Genomic DNA, 15,622 nt, shown 5'->3' on the forward strand with positions numbered 1-15,622 from the left:
AAAAAATGAATATCCCATGATAAAATCTAGAAGAAATGTCTGTTTGACACCTATTTGCAATGTATGGATCAATCTCACAAAAATTAACCTTTTTGTTGTTGTTGTTGGAAGGTTGGAAACACTTTTTTTATATAATGAGAAAAAAAATATTTCAAAAGCATTTGAGGCCTACAGGGAAAAACAGAATATCCCACTATAGAAATAGAAAGAAGCTATCTGTGAAATTGCTTTGCAATGTGTGGATTTATCTCACAGAGTTAAACTTTTCTTTTGATTCAGCAAGTTGGAAAAATTCTTGTTTGTGTGAAGAATGTGTGAAGGGACACTTCAAAGCCCACTGAGGCCTATAGGGAAAAACTGAATATCCCATGGTAAAAATTCCACAGAGGTTATCCGTGAAACTGCTTTGCAATGTATGGTTTCTTCATACAGAGTGAAACCTTTCTTTTATTCAGCAGCTTGAAAACACTATTTTCATAGACCCTGTGAAGAGACAATTCAGAGCCCATTGATGCCTATATGGAAAAACTGAATATCTCACGATAAAAACCGGCAAGAAGCTCTCTGTGAAACTGCTTTGGGATGTGTGGATTCTTCTTACAGAGTTAAACTTTTCTTTTTATTCAGCAGGTTGGAAATACTCTTTTTGTAGAATCTATGAAGGGACATTTCAGAACCCATTGAGGCCTCTTGGGTAAATAAGAATATCCCACAATAAAATATACAAAGAAGCTATTTGTGAAACCACTTTACAATGTGAGGATTCATCTCCAGAATTAAACCTTTCTTTTTTTCCAGGAGGTTGGAAACAATCTTTTTGTAGAAACTGCAAAGGGAGATTTTGGAGCCCATTGTGGCCTATAAGAAAAAAAATGAACATTCCACAATAAAAAGTAGAAACAAGCTATATGTGAAATTGATTTGCTATGTGTAAATTTATCTCACAGATATAAACCTATCTTTTGATTCATCAGTTTGAAAAACCATTTTGTAGAATCTGTGAAGAAATATTTTGAAGCCCACTGAGGCTTATAGGGAAAAACCAAGTATCCCATGATAAAATCTAGAAAAAGCTATCTGTGAAACAGACAGGTTCATGATGTATGGATTCATCTCAAAGTGTTAAACCATTCCCTTGATTCAGCAGTTGAGAAATTTTCTTTTAGTAAAATCAGCGAAGGGACTTTTCACAACCATTTAGGCCTATAGGGACACAGCGAGCATCCAGTGACAAAAACTAGAAAGATGCTATCACTGAAACCCTTTGCACTATGCGGATTCATCTCACAGAGTTAAAACTTTTGTCTGATTCAGCAGGTTGGAAACACTCTTTTTGTAGAATCTGCAAGGGACATTTCAAATCACTTTGAGGCCTACAGGGAAAAATGGAATATCCTGCAATAAAAACTAGAAAGATGCTATCTGTGAAACTGCTTTGTGATGTGTGGATTAATCTCACAGGTTAAAATTTGCATTTGATTCAGCAGGTTGGAAACACTTTTTGTAGAATCTGTGAAGGGAAATTTCAAAGCCCTTTGAGGCCTCTAGGGAAATACAGAATATCCCCCAATAAAAACTAGAAAGAGGCTATCTGTGAAATCACTTTTTGATGTGTGGATTAATCTCCCAGAGCTAAATTTTTCTTTAGATTCAGAAGGATGGAAACACTCTTTCTGTAGATACTGTGAAGGGACATTTTGGAGCCCATTGAGGCTTATAGGGAAAAATCAAATATCCCACAATAAAAACTAGAAAGTAGCTATCCGTGAAACAGATTTGTTGTGTTTGGATTCATCTCACAGAACTCAAACTTCCTTTTTATTTAGCACCTTAGAAACATTCTGTTCATTGAGTCTGTGAAGGAACAGTTAGGAGCCCATTCATGTCTACTGGGAAATATCAAATATCTCACAATATAAGTTGGAAAGAAGCTGACTGTGAAACCTATTTGTGATGTGTGGATTAATCTCACAGACTTAAACTTTTCTCTTGATTCAGTAGGTTGGAAACATCCTTTTCATAGAATCTGCAAAGGGACATTTCAGAGCCCATTGAGACCTAAAGGTAAAAACAAATATCCCATAAAAAAGCTAGAAAGAAGCTACTTAAAAACTGCTTTGCAAGGTGTGTATTCAATTGAAAAAGTTAAACCTTTCTTTTGGTTCAGCATGCTAAAACTCTCTTTTTGTAAAGTCTGTGAGAGGGCATTTTGGAACCCATTGATGCCTGCAGGGAAAAATTGAATATTTCATGATAAAACCTAGAAAGAGATTATCTGTGAAACCCGTTTGTGATGTGTGGATTCATCTCACAGAGATAAACTTCTCTTTCATTTCACCAGGTTGGAAACAGTCTTTCTATAATATCTGCAAAGGGATATTTTGGAGCCAATTAAGGCCCATAGGGACAAACTGAATATCTTGTGACAAAAACTAGAAGAAAGCTATCTGTGCAACTGCTTTGTGGTGTGTAGATTAATCTCAAAGGCTAAATCTTCCTTTCAATTCAGCAAGTTGGAAACACTGTTTTTGGACAATCTGTGAAGAAACATTTTGAAGCCTTTCGTGTCCTATAGGGTAAAACCGAATATCCCCTAATAAAAACTAAAAAGAAGCTACTGTGAAACCACTTTGTAATGTGTGGATTCACCTCAGAGAGTAAAACCTTTCTTTTCATTCATCAGTTTGGAGCACTCTGATTGTAGATTGTGAGAAGGGCCATTTCAGAACCCACTGAAATCTATAGGGAAAAATTGAATATCCTGGAAAACAAAACAAAACAAAACAAAAACTAGATAGAAGGGACATTTCAGATTTCCTTGAGGCCTATAGGGAATAATTCAATATCCCACAATAAAAACTAGAAATAAGCTATCTGTGAAACTGCTTTGTGATGTGTGGATTAACATCACAGAGCTAAACTTTTCTTTCAATTCAAAGGTTGGAAACACTCTTTTTGTAGAATCTGTGAAGGAACACTTCACGCCCATTGAGGCCTATAGAAAAAATGCCAAATGTCCTGTGAAATAAACTATAAAGGAGCTATTTAATATGCCTGCTTGTGACATGTGGATTCATCTCAAAAAGTTAAAGCTTTATTTTGATTCAGCAGGTTGGAAACATTCATTTGGTAGAATCTGTGAAGGGACATTTGGGAACCCATTGAGACCTACAGGGAAAAATTGAATATCTCATGATAAAAATTAGATAAAAGCTATCTGTGAAACTGCATTGTGATGTGTGGATTCACCTCACAGTGCTAAACTTTTCTTTTGATTCAGTAGGTTGCAAACACTGTGTGAAATCTGTGAAGGAATATTTCTGAGTCAATTGAGGCCTATAGGGAAAACCCAAATATTGAGTGATAAGAACTAGAAAGAAGCTATCTGTGAAATCACTTTGTGATGTGTGCATTAATTTCACAGAGCTAAACTGTTATTTCAATTCATCAGGTTGGAAACACTCTTTTTGTAGAATTTCTGAAGGAATATTTCTGGGCCATTGTGGCCTATAGAGAAGAATGACATATCCCTTGATAATAACTAAAAAGAACTCATCTGTGAATCCTCTTAGCAATGTGGGGAATCATCTCACAGAATTAAATCTATCGTTAAATTCAGCAGGTTGGAAACACTTTTTTTGTAGAATCTGTGAAGGGACATTTCATAGCCTATTGAGGCCTATGGAGAAAAACCAAATATCCCATGATAAAAACTAGACAGAAGCTATCTGTGAAACTGCTTTGTGATGTGTGTATTCAACTCAGAGAGGTAAATCTTTCTTTTGATTCAGGAGTTGGAAATATTCTTTATGTAAAATCTTTGAAGGAACACTTCAAAGTCTATTGAAACTTATATATATAGAAGTCAAATATCCACTATAAAAACTAGAAAGAAGCTATGTGTGCAACGGCTTTGTAATGTGTGGATTCATCTCACAGAGAAATTTTTTTTTTGATTCAACAGGTTGTAAAACACTCGTTTTGTAGAATCTGTGAAGTGACACTTCAAAGCCCTTTGAGACCTATAGGGAATGACTGAATATCTTGTGATAAAAACTAGAATGAGGTCATCTGTGAAACCTCTTTATGACATGTGGATTCCTCTCTCAGAGTCAAACCTTTATTTTAATTCAGCCATTTGGAAACACTTTTTGTAGAATCTACAAAAGAACATTTTGGAGCCCATTAAGGTCTATAGGGAAAAACTGAATATCCCACAATAAACGCTAGAAACAGGTTAGCTGTAAAATCACTTTGTGATGTGTGAATTAATCACACAGAGTTAAAACTTTCTTTGATTCAACAGGTTAGAAACACTCCTTGTGTAAAATCTGTGAAAGGACATCCTAGAGAGGAAAAACTGAATACCCAGTGATAAAAACTGGAAAGAAGCTATCTGTGAAACCACATTTCAATGTGTGGATTCATGTCACAGAATAATACCCTTCCTTTGACTTAGCTGGTTGGAAACACTCTTTTTGTAGAATCTTTGAAAAGGTATTTCCAAGCCCATTGAGTCCTATAGAACAAAAACTGAGTATCCTGTGACAAAAACTAGAAAGAAGTTATCTTTGAAAGCATTTGCTATGTGTTGATTTATCTCAGAGAGTTAAAACTTTCTTTTGATTCAGCAGGTTGGAAAAACTCTTTTCATAGAATTTCCATAGGGATATTGCAGAGTCAATTTAAGCCTATAGGGAAAAACCAAACATCCTGTGATAAAAACTAGAAGGAAACTATTGGTGAAACCACTTTGAGATGTGTGGTTTCATCTCACAGACATAAACTTTTCTTATGATTCACCAGATTGGAAACACTTTTTTAGAGAATCTGTGAAAAGATATTTTGGAGCCAACTGAGGCCAATAGGGAAAACCTCAATATGCCATGATAAAAACTTGAAAGATGCTACTGTGACAATGCTTTGTGATGTCTGCATTCATCTCACAGAAGTTAAACTGTTCCTTTGATTCAGCAAGTTGGAAACACTCTATTTGTAGAATCTGTGAAGAGACATTTAGGAGGCCATTGAGGCCTACTGGGAAAAACAAAATATCCCATGATAAAAACTTCAAAGAAACTATGTGTGAAACTACTTTGTGATGTGTGGATTGCTCTCACAGTGTTAAATTTTTCTTTTTAGTCAGCAGGGTTGGAAACACTGTTTTTGGACAGTCTGTGAAGGACATTTCAGAGCCCATTGTTGTCTATAAGAAAAACTGAATATTCTTCCACAAAAACTAGAAACAAGCTATCTTGGAATTCAATTAGTGATGTGCAGACTCGTCTAACAGAATTAAACCTCTCTATTCGGCAGGTTGGAAATACTCTTTTTGTAGAATCTGCAAAGGCACATTTCAGAGCCAATTGAGGCCAATAGGAAAAAACAAGTGTCCTGCGCTAAAAACTTGAAAGAAGTTTTCTGTGAAACTGCTTTGTGGTGTGTGTGGATTTGTCTAAGAAATAAACCTTTCTTTTAATTAAGCAGGTTGGAAACACTATTTTTGTGGAGTATGTGAAGGGACATTTTGGAGTCAATTTGAGCCTGTAGGTTAAAACCAAATATCCCATGATAAAAACTAGAAAGAAGCTATATGTGAATCTGCATTGTGATGTGTGGATTAATCTCATAGAGATAAAACTTTCTTTCAATTAAGCAGGTTGGAAACACATTATCTGTAGAATCTGCGATGGAACATTTTGGAGTCCAGTAAGGCATATAGGAAAAAACCAAACACCTAGTAATAAGAACTAGAAGGAAGCTCTCTGTAAAATGGCTTTGCAATGTGAGGACTCATCTCACAGACATAAGACTTTCTTTTGATTCACCAAGTTTGAAACATTTTTTTGTGGTATCTGTGAAGAAATATTTCAAAGCCAATTGAAGCCTATAGGAATAAAAGCAAATATCTCACAATAAAACTAGAAAGAAGCTCTCTGTGAAACTGCTTGTGATGTGTGGATTCATCTCACAGAGTTAAATCTTTCTTTTGATTCAGCAGGTTGGAAACACCTTTTTTGTAGAATCTCTGGAGGGACATTTCAGAGCCCATTGAGACCTATAGGGAAAAACAGAATATCCCACTGTAAAATTACACAGAAGCTGTCTGAGAAACTACTTTGGGTATGTGGATTGTTCTCACAGAGTTAAACCTTTCTATTGATTCATCAGGTTTGAAAAACTCTTTTGTACACTCTGTGAAGGGAAAACTTGGAGCCCATTGATGCCTATATGAAAAACCGAATGTCCTGTGATACAAACTAGCAAGAAGCTATGTGTGAAACTGCTTTGTGATGTGTGGATTCATCTAAGATTTTTAAATCTTTTTTTTTTTTTTTGATTCAGCAAGTTAGAAACACTCTTTTGGTAGAATATGTGAAGGGATATTTCAGAGCCCATTGAGGCCCAGGGGAAAACATTAATATCCCACTATAACAGCTAGAAAAAAGCTATCTGTGAAACCACTTTGCAATGTATGAATTCATCTCACAGAGGTAAACCATCTTTTGATTCACCAGGTTGGTAACACTCTTTTTGTAGAATCTGTGAAGGAATATTTCAGAGCCCATTGAGTCCTATAAAGAAAAAGCAAATATCCCATGATAAAAATTAGAAAGAATCTACCTGTGAAACTTCTTTGCAATGTGTGGATTCATCTCACAGAGTTAAACCTTTCTTTCAATTCACCAGGTTGAAAATTTTCTTCATATAATCTGCAAAGAGATATTTTGAAGCTCATTGAGTCCTATAGGAAAAAAGCAAATATTTCCTGATAAAAATTAGAAAGAAGCTATCTGTGAAACCTTTTTGTGATGTGTGGATTCATCTACAGAATTAAACAATTTTTTTGATAATGCAGATAGGAAACACTCTTCTCTTTTTGTAGAATCTGTGAGGTTTTTGAGGCCTATGGATAAAAACTAAATATCCCATGAAAAAAACTAGAATGAAGCTGTTTATGAAACTGCTTTGTGATGTGCAGATTCAATTCAGTAAGTTAAAACTTTCTTTTGATTGAGCAGGCTGGAAACTCTTTAGTAGAGTAGCTGAAGGGTCATATCAGATCCTCTTGTGGCCTATAGGGAAAAAGCAAATATCCTGTGATAAAAACTAGAAAGAAACTATCTGCAAAACCCTTTTGTGATGTGTGGATTTATCTCACAGAGCTACACTTCTCTTTCATTCAGTGGGTTGGAAACACTCTTTGTGTAATATCTGCAAAGGGACATTTCAGAGCCCATTGAGGCCTACAGGAAAAAACTAAATATACCACAATAAATACTGGAAAAAAATCTATCTGTGACCTCTATACTATTTGTGGATTAATATCAAGAGCTAAACATTTCTTTCAATTTAACATATTGAAAACACTCTTTTTGTTGAATCTCTGAAGGAACATTTCAGAGTACTTTGTGGCCTATAGGAAAAAAACTGAATATCCCTGGACAAAAACTAAAAAGAAGTTATCTATGAATTTATTTAGTGATCTGGGGAATCACCTCACAAAGTTAAATCTTTATTTCAATTCAGCAGGTTAGAAACACTCTCTTTGTAGAATCTGTGGAGGGACACTTCAAAGCCCATTGAGGCCTACAGGGAAAAACCAAATATCCCAAGATAAAAACTCAGCAGAAGTTATCTGTGAAACTGCTTTGTGATGTGTGGATTCATTTCACAGAGGGAAATCTTTCTTTTGATTCAGCAAGTTAGTAAAACTTGCTGAAGTTGGTAAAACTTATTTGTAGAATCTGCAAAGGGATAATTTGAAGCCCTTTGAGGCCTATAGGCACTAATCGAATATCTTGCAATACAAAATAGAAGATTCTATCCTTGAAACCACTTTGTGATGTGTGAATTTATCTCACAGAGCTAAACTTTTCTTTCAGTTCAACAGGTTGGAAAAACTTTTTATGTAAAATCTGCAAAGAAACATTTTGTAACCCATTGAGGTCTATAGAAAAAAATCAAATATCCCACAATAAAAACAGGAAAGAAGCTATCTGTGAAACTGCTTTGTGAAGGAATGATTCATGTCACTGGCTTAAGCCTTTCTTATATGTTGTGGTAAGTCAGGGACTCCGAATGGAGGGACTGGCTGGAGCCACGACAGAGGAACATAAATTGTGAAGATTTCATTTTAACATGGACATATGTCAGTTTCCCAAATTAATACATTTATAATTTCTTACATCTGTCTTTACTTCAATCTCTGAGCATAAATTGTGAAGATTTCATTTTAATATGGACATTTATAGCTTCTCAAATAATATGCTTGTAATATTTTATGTCTGTCTTCACTTTAATCTCTTAGTCCTGTTGTCTTTGTAAGCTGAGAATGTACATCACCTCAGGACCACTATTGTGTTAACCTGTATCAATTGATTGTAAAACATGTGTGTTTGAACAATATGAAATCAGTGCACCTTGAAAAAGAACAGAATAACAGTAACTTTCAGGGAACAAGGGAAGACAACCATAAGGTCTGACTGCCTGCAGGGTTGGACAGAATAGAGACATATTTTTCTTCTTGCAGAGAGCCCATAAACACACATGGAAGTAGGGAAGATATCACTGAATTCTTTTCCTAGCAAGGAATATTAATATTTAAGGCCCTGGGAAAGGAATGCGTTTGTGGAGGGAGGTCTATAAATGGGTGCTCTGGGAGTGTCTGTGTTATGCGGTTGAGATAAGGACTGAAATACACCCTGGTCACTTGCAGTACTGTTAGGCTTATTAGGGTGGGGAAAAAAGCCCACTCTGCTGAATTTGAGGTCAGACTGGTTCTCTGCTCTCAAACCCTGTGTTCTGTTGTTTAAGATGTTTATCAAGATAATACATGCACAGCTGAACACAGACCCTTATCAAGAGTTTTTGATTTCACCCTTTGCCTTGTGATCCTTGCTTTGCCCTTTGCCTTGTGATCTTTATTGGCATCAGAAGCATGTGATCTTTGTTCTCCATTTTGCCCTTTGAAGCATGTGATCTTTGTGACCTACTCCCTGTTCATACACTCTCTCCCCTTCTGAAGTCTTTAATAAAAACCTGCTGGTTTTGTGGCTCAGGTGGGCATCACGGTCCTACCAATATGTGATGTCACCCCCAGAGACACAGCTGTAAAATTCCTCTCTTTGTACTCTTTCTCTTTATTTCTTAGCTGACTGACACTTAGGGAAAATAGAACCTACATTGAAATATTTGGGGTGGGTTCCCTCGATATTTATATTCAGCAGGTTAGAAACACTCTTTTTGGAGTATCAATGAAAAAACATTTCAAAGTCCATTGAGGTCTATGAAGGAAAACTGAATATCCCACAATAAAAACTAGAAAGAAGCTGTCTGTGAGACTACTTTGGGATGCATGGATTTATCTCATAGAGCTAAACCTTTCTTTCACTTCAGCTGGTTGGAAACATACTTTGTGTAGAATGTGTAAAGGGACATTTTGGAGCCCATGAGGCCTATAAGAAAAAATTGAATATCCCAAGATAAAAACTAGAAGGAAGCTATCTGTGAAATCTCTTGTGATGTGTGGACTCATCTTACAGAGTTGAACCTCCTTTTTGATTCAACAGGTGAGAAACATGCTTTTTGTAGAATCTTTGAAAGTACTAGTCGAAGCCTGTTGAGGCCTGTAGAAAAAACTTAATATCTTGCAATACAAAATAGAAAGAACCTATTTAAGAATCTGCTTTGCTGTGTGTGGATTCATCTGAAAAACATAATCCTCTCTTTTGATTCAGCAGGTTGGAAACACTTCTTTGGTATAATCTACAAAGTGACATTTCAGAACCAATTGAGGTTTATAGAAAAAATATTATATTCCACAATAAAAACTAGAAATAAGCTATCCTTGAAGCTGCTTTGTGGTGTGTGGATTCATCTCACACAGCTAAAATATTCTTTCATACAGCCTGTTAAAAAAACTCTTTGTGTAAAATTTGTGAGGAGAGATTTTGAGCCCATTGAAGCCCATACGGAAAAATCAAATATCCCAGGATAAAAACTAGAAAGAAGCTAACTGTGAAACGGTTTTGTGATGTTTGGATTCATCTCACAGAACTAAACCTTTCTTTCAATTCAGCTGGTTGGATACACTCTTTTTGTAGAATCTTCAAGGAAACATTTCAGAGCCCATTTTGACCTATAGTGAAAAATCAAACATCCCATAATAAAAACTAAAAAGAAGCCATCATTGAAACCTCTTAGTGATATGGGGAATCATATCACAGAATTAAATCTTTCTTTTGATTCAACAGGTTGGAAAAACTCTTTTTGTATAATCTCTGAGGCCTATAGGGAAAAATCAATTATCCCATGATAAAAACTAAAAAGAATCTATCTGTGAAACTGCTTTGCAATGGGTGGATTCATCTAATAAAATTAAACCATTCTTTTGATTCAGCAAGTTAGAAACACTCTTTTTGCAGAATCTGCGAAGGGTCATTTCAGAACCCTTTTAGATTAATAGAGAAAAAAGCAAATATCCCATGATAGAAACTAGAAAGAAGCTGTCTTTGATACAGCTTTGGAATGTATGGATTCAACTCACAGAGTTAAACCTTTCTTTTGATTCAGCAGGTTGGAAACACTCTTTTTTGTACAATCTGAATGGGAAATTTCAAAGTCCATTGAGGCCTATAAAAAAAAAAAAAAAAAGAAAGAAAGAAAAACAAATATCCTGTGATTAAAACTAGAAAGAAGGAATGTTTGAAACAACTTTGTGATTTGTGGATTCATTTCAGGGAGTTAAACCCTTCTTTTGATTCAGCAAATTATATACACTCGTTTTGTAGAATCTGTGAAGAGACATTTTGGAGCCCATTGAGGCCTATAGTGAAATACCAAATGTCTCACAATAAAATCTTAAAAGAAACTATCTGTGAAACTGTTTGTGATGGGTTAATATATCTCAAAGAATTAAAGCTTTCTTTTGTTTCAGCAGATTGGAAGCACTTTTTTGTAGAATCTGTGAAGGGATATTTTGGAGCCCATTGAGGCCTAAAGGGAAAAACAGAATATCCAGTGATTAAAAACTAGAAGGAAGCTATCTATGAAACTACTTTGTGTTGTGTGGATTCATCTCACAAAGTTAAAACTTTCTTTTGATTCAGCAGGTAGGAAACACTCTTTTTGTAGAATAGGCAAAAGGACAATTCAGAGCACAGTGAACCCCATAGGGAATAACAGAATATCACACAATACAAACTAGAAAGAAACTACTTGAGAAACCTGTTTGTGATGTGTGGATTCATATCAAAAAGTTAAACCTTTCTTTTGATTCAGCATGTTGGAATCACTATTTTGGTAGAGTCTGCAAAGGGACATTTCAAAACCTGTTGAGGTCTATAGGGAAAAACTGACTATCCCATGATAAAAAATAGAACAAAGCTTCAAAGCTGTCTGTGAAACTGCTTTACAATGTGTGGATTCATTTCACAGAGTTAAACCTTTCTTTTGATTCAGCAGATTGGAAACAGTCTTTTTGTAGAATCTGTGCAGGGACATTTTGGAGCCCAAGAAGGCCAATTGTGAAAAACTGAATATCTCTTGATAAAACTTGAAAGAAGCTATCAGTGAAACCACTTAGCCCATTGTGGCCTATAGGAAAAAAATTAAAGCCCCCGATAAGAACTAGAAAGAAGCTATCTGTGAAACCACTTTGTGATGTGTAAATTCATCTCACCAACATAAAACTTTCTTTTGATTTACCAGGATGGAAACACTGATTTTGTAGAATCTGCAAAGGGATTTTTCACAGTGCATTATGGCCTACTGGGACAAATGAACATCCTGTGATAAAAACTAGAAATTTCACAGCGCATTATGGCCTACTGGGACAACTGAACATCCCATGATAAAAACTAGAAATAAGCTATTTCTTAAACAGCTTTGCACTTTGTGGATTTGTCTCAAAGAGTTAAACCTTTCATTTGATTCAGCAAGTTGAAAAAGCTCTTTTTGTAGAATCTGCAAGGGAGCATTTTGACATCCATTGAGGCCTATAGGAAAAAGCCATATATCATGCAATAGAAACTGGAAAGAAGTTATCTGTGAAGCTGCTTTTTGATGTGTGCATTCATCTCACAAAGCCAAATTTTTCATGTATTCAGCAGGATTGAAATACTCTTTGTGTAGAATCTGTGAGGGGACATTTCAGAGCCCATTGAGGTCTGTAGCAAAAAACCAAATATCCCACTATAAAAACTAGAAAGAACTTATCTGTGAAAGCGCTTTGTGATGTATGGATTTATCTCACAGAGCTAAAACTGTCTTTCAATACAGCAGATGGGAAACACTCTTTTTGTCAAATCTGTGAAGGAATATTTTGGAGCTTATTGAGGCCTATAGGGAAAACCCAAATATCCTGCAAGAAAACCAAAAAGAAGCCATAGCTTAATCCTCTAAGCGATGTGGGGAATCACCTCACAAGGGTAAATATTTCTTTCAATTCAGCAAGTTGGTAACATTCTTTTTGTAGAATCTGTTAAGGGACATTTCTGAGCTCATTCATTCCTATAGAAAAAAAGGAAATATCCCACAATAAAAACTAGAAAGTAGCTATCTGTGAAACTGCTTTTTGATGTGTGAATTTATCTCAAAGAGCTGAACTTTTTTTTATTTAAGAGGTTAGAAACATTCTTTGTGTTTTCTGCAAAAAGACACTTCAAATTCCATTGAGGCCTATAGAGAAAAACCAAATATCCCTTAATGAAAACTAGAAAGAAATAGTGTGAGCAACTGCATTGTAATGTGTGGATCCATCTCAGAGAGTTAAATCCTTCTTTTGATTCAGCAGATTAGAAACACTCTCTTTGTAGTATCAACGAAGGGACATTTAGGGTTCCATTTAATCCTATAGGGGGAAAAAAAACTGTCTCAAGATGAAAACTAGAAAAATGCCTTCTGTGAAACCATTTTGCAGTGGGTAAATTCATCTCAAAAAGTTAAACATTTTGTTTGATTCACCAGGTTGGAAACAGTCTTTTTGTAGAATCTGCAAAGGGACATTTCAAAGCCCATTAAGGCTTATAGAAAAAACTGAATATCCTGCAATAAAAACTAGCAAGAAGTTACATGTGAAATCGCTCTGTGATGTGTAGGTCATTTCACGTAGTTAAACCATCCCTTTGATTCAGTAGGTTGAAAACCCTCTCTTTGTAGAATCTGTGAAGGGACATTTCCCAGCCCATTTAGGCCTATGGGGACAAACTGAATATCCCACAATAAAACTAGAAAGAATCTATTTCTGAAAGAGCTTTGCACTGTGTGGATTCATCTCACAGAGTTAATCTTTGGTTTGATTCAGCAGGTTGTAAACCCTCTTTTTGTAGAATCTGTGAAGGAACATTTTGAGGCCCATTGAGGTCTATAGTGAAAAACCAAATATCAGAATATCATGTGATAAAAGTCATGTGATAAAAACTAGGAAGAGGCTATCTGTGAAACTGCTTTGTGATGTGTGGCTTCATCTCACAGAGCTAAACTATTCATTGCTTCAGCAGGATAGAAACACGCTTTCTATATAATATGTGGAGGGACATTTCAGAGCCCATTGAGGCCTGAAGGAAAAAAGCAAATATCCCCTGATAAAAACTAGAAATAAAGTATCTGTAAAACCGCTTTGTGATGTGTGGTTTCTTCTAACATAGTTAAACATTTATTTGGATTCAGTAGGATGGAAACACTCTTTTTGTAGAATCTGTGAAGGGACATTTCAGACCCCGGGGAGATTTATGGAAGAAAGCTGAATAACCCACAATATAAACTAGAAGAAACATGTCTGTAAAACAACTTCACAATATGTGGAATTCATCTCTCAGAGTTAAAACCTTCTTTGGATTCAGAAAGTTGGAAACACTCTTTTTGTAGAATCTTCAAAGGGACATTTCAAAGCTCATTGAGACCTATAGAAAAAAAAATATCCCACGATAAAAACTAGAAAGAAGTTTTCTGTGAAACTGCTTTGTGACATATGCATTTATTTCACAAACTTAAACCTTTTGTTGGATTAAGCAGGTTGAAAACACTCTTTGTGTAGAATCTGCAAAGGTATATTTCCAAGCCCACAGAGAAAAACTAAATATCCCAAGATCAAAACTCCAAAGAAGTAATCTGTCAAACCACTGTGCATGATGTGGATTCATCTCACACAGTTAAACCTTTATTTTGATTCAGCAAATTGGAAACACTCTTTGTGTAAAATCTGTGAGGGGATATTTCAGAGTCCTTGAAGGCTCTATGGAAAACTGAATATGTGACAATAAAAACTAGAGGGAAGTTATCTGTGAAACCACTTTGTGAAGTGTAGATTCATCTCACAGAGTTAAATCTTTCTTTTGATTCAGCAGGGTGGAAGCACTTTTGTAGAATATTCAAAGTGACATACTGGAGCCCATAGAGACCTATAGAAAAAAAAAAAAACAAATATCATGTAATAAAAACTAGAAAGAAGCTATCTGTGAAACTGTTTTGCTATATTTTGATTCATCTCACTGGTCTAAATTTTGTTTTTGAATCAGTAGTTTGGAAACCCTCTTTTTGTAGAATCCGTGAAGAGACATTTTGGAGTCTATTGATTCCTACAGAAAAAAAAACCCAAATATCTTGTGATGAAAAGTAGAAAGCTGTCTGTGAAACCACTTAGCGATGCGTGGATTCATCTCACAGAGCTAAAATTTACTTTTGATTCAGCAGGTAAAAAAACTCTTTTTGTAGAATCTGCAAAGAAACATTTTGGAGCTCACTGAGCAATATAGGGAAAAACTATATCCCACGATAAAAATTGTAAGAAAGCTATCTGCGAAACAGCTTTGCATTGTGTGGATTCCTCTCACAATGTTACACCTTTGTTTTGATTAAACAGGTTGGAAGCACTCTTTTGAAAATGTGCGAAGGGACATTTCATAGCCCATTGAGGGCTATAGGGACAAACTGAAAATCAAGCGATAAAAACTAAATAGAAACTATACGTGAACACTCTTTGCAATATGATGATTCATGTCACAGAGTAAATCCTTTGTTTTGATTCAGCAGGTTGGAAACACTCTTTCTGTAGAATCTGCAAAGGGACATTTCAGAGCCCATTGAGACCCACAGGGAAAAATTCATATCCTGCTATAACAGCTAGAAAGAAACTATCTGTGAAATCGCTTTGTAATGTGTGAATTCATCTTACAGAGTTAAACCACTCTTTCGATTTAGCAGGTTGGTAACACTCTTTTTGTAGAATCTGCAAAGGGACACTTCAGAGCCCATTGAGTCCTATAAAGAAAAAACAAATATCCCACGATAAAAACTAGAAAGAATCTATCTGTGAAACGCGATGTGTAGATTCATCTCACAGAGTTAAACCTTTCTTTCAATTCACCAGGTTGAAAACACTTTGTAGAATCCACAAAGGGACATTTTGGAGCTCATTTTATCCTATAGGAAAAAGCAAATGTCTCGTGATAAAAACTAGAAAGAAGATATCTGTGAATCTGCTTTGTGATGCGTGGATTTATTTCACAGAGTAAAACCTTTCTTTTGATCCTGAAGGATTTAAACACTCTTTTTGTAGAATCTGCAAAGTGACATTTCCAAGCTTTTCAAGGCCTATGGAGAAAATCTGAATGCTCCATAA

Source organism: Macaca mulatta, chromosome 5 (genome assembly GCF_049350105.2).
Source record: "Macaca mulatta isolate MMU2019108-1 chromosome 5, T2T-MMU8v2.0, whole genome shotgun sequence".
Taxonomy (NCBI): Eukaryota; Metazoa; Chordata; class Mammalia; order Primates; family Cercopithecidae; genus Macaca; species Macaca mulatta.